The following is a 2,402-nucleotide window of genomic DNA, read 5'->3' as shown; positions in this document are numbered from 1 at the left end:
AAAGCATTTAATGCAGCCTATTTGCAGAAGAGATCCAAGAAAAGCTTCCCTTGCTGTCACAGTCGAGAGAGGAGGAGGAGAGGCTGCTGCTGGTGCTGAGGTCCAAGGAGGGACACACTGGAGTGGGGCTGCTGGGACTGAGTGAGGTACAGATTGTCACCCACAGATGCTGCAACTGCTTGGGGCCCACATGGACCCTCTGCTTGAGTGTGTAATGAACCAAGGAGGCTCAAACCCAGCAGCGATTCCACGTGCAGTAGAATATATTCAAAGAGATGACAGGTGGATGTCTCAGCGTAACAGATTTGTCCTGGACTGTAAAGACAATGAACCCGATGTACTGTTTGTGGGGGGGACTCCATGGTACAGTTGATGCACCAATATGAAATATGGCAAGAGCTTTTTTCCCCACTTCATGCAAGAAATTTTGGAATTGGAGGAGATGCAACAAGACTTGTTTCATGCAGACTCAAGGATGGAGAACTGGGGAATATTAAACCCAAGGTCATTATTGTCTGGGAAGGAGCAAACAAGCATGAAAACATGGCAGAAGTAGCAGATGGAATTGAGGCTATCATACAACTTATCGACTCAAAGTAGCTGCAGGCCAGAATCTTTATACTGGCTTTGTTTCCTTGAGGTGAGAAGCCCAACCGTTTGAGGCGAAAGAATGTCAAGGTGAACCAACTCCTTACATTTTCCTGGCTGAAACTTGCCTGTGTTCAGCACTGGATACTGATAGGGTTTTGGGCACTGAGGGTGTGCCTTCTCCATCTACCACATATTTGATTTTCTGCATCTCACAGGGGGACAGTTAGACAACGTTCTGCAAACTCCTATGTGAACTCCTTATGCAGTTGTTGGAGGAAACACCTGCCAAAAAAAAAAACACCATTGCCTGACTGGCTCCCCTCAGTGTTTAAGAGCACCTAGGTGTCCTCAGATTGGTTATATCACTGATACTACAGAATCCCTCTCTTAAGGCACTTTGCATCATATAGAATGTTCCTGTATGTTGATATCTAGTGTTTGAAGGGCAGGAGGCATTTAAACTGGTCCTGCACATAGAAGGTTTGCTTGACAAGGGAGAAAAATTAGTCAAGAAAGACTATTGTTTAAATTCGTTTGAAACCAAAAGGGGACTTTTTAGTCATGTGTGTGACAAATTCATTGAATTATCACTGTTTTCCCTAAGACAATATCAATCCTAGGTACTGAACCAAATGAAGATTTTTTTTCTTGGCCATTGTTTCTGTGGTTTATGTCATACATAGAAATGATCAGGATCACACTTACTTGGCTTTAAAATAGATGGTTTTTCTAGTTATTAAAGTTCATAATTTAGCCTTTTATTTTTATTTTCCTTTATTCATATGTATTCACATTGTTTTCTTAACACACATCATTAGATTGAACATGCTTGTCATTCAAAAAAGGGGGATGTTGTAGTTACAAATGAATTTGTTCTACTCTCTTAATCTTTCCCCTGTTTAGTAGTGGAAGACAGGTTTGCCCCCTTTGGGGGACTCTATGGAACATATTGTATTTATGCTACTGAATACCATATCTATAATAAACCCATGCATACTGCTTTTCCTCCGTTTCCCCTACTCTCTTAGCTCCGTTTTGTTTGTTTGTTTGTTTGTTTGTTTTGTTTTGGTCCTTGTTGATAATACATGCTTCTAACACATTTTTGACTGAGGAGCTCTATTGTTGGAAATATCAGTCCCCAGCCAATTACTCTCATGATGATATTACTGATGTGTGTGATTCATTCTCGTGTGGTCTTCTATGCACAGAGTCTGTGTAGTGCTATCCATATTCAGAGTTCTGGTTTGTTTTGTTTTGTTTTCCCTTAAAACCTGTTACAGTTTCCATTTTTGAAAAAAAATTCAGAATTCTATTTCCCATTCTGTAAGCCCTAACATATCTCAAGTTTTATGGAATATTAAGGTGTATGTTTTATTTTTTATTGGCTTAATGTTTAAATTATATCAGTTCGGAAAAATTTGGCCTTTTTTCATGGGGAAACAAATGGAGCTGCCCTTCAGAATAGACATTCTGCCTTAATTCCACCATTTTAGTGAAAAAGAACCAGGTTTGTTTAACTTTCAGGGTTTCTCCTTAATGTATTTTTATCTGAGAATTTCTTTCAAGAGAGCTCTTTGTAATCTTAATAGTTTGCTTGAACTACAAGAACTGCTATTAAAAAATAATGGGACAAGACGTGGTTTATTGTTCAGTTAATCTGTGGAATATGCACAAACTGGATCTTCCAACAAGTATGTTAAATGGGACCAGGTGGGTATGAAAGTAACCTATTAAAATATGCTCTTCACTAACACCACTCAATGTTCAAGTTCAGTAACTAAGCATATGTTTTATGTTCAGCTTGCAAGGCA

General features: G+C 39.2%; 1 pseudogene; it reads left to right on the top strand.

Annotated features, from left to right (window-relative positions):
* Nucleotides 1-214: 214 nt before the first annotated feature.
* Nucleotides 215-600, top strand: LOC111148448 (annotated as a pseudogene).
* The last annotated feature ends 1,802 nt before the right edge of the window (nt 601-2,402 follow it).

This window comes from Enhydra lutris, unplaced genomic scaffold, assembly GCF_002288905.1.
Source record: "Enhydra lutris kenyoni isolate GAN:26980312 unplaced genomic scaffold, ASM228890v2 scaffoldscaffold19, whole genome shotgun sequence".
Lineage (NCBI taxonomy): Eukaryota > Metazoa > Chordata > Mammalia > Carnivora > Mustelidae > Enhydra > Enhydra lutris.
This window is presented reverse-complemented; position numbering and strand designations above follow the sequence as displayed.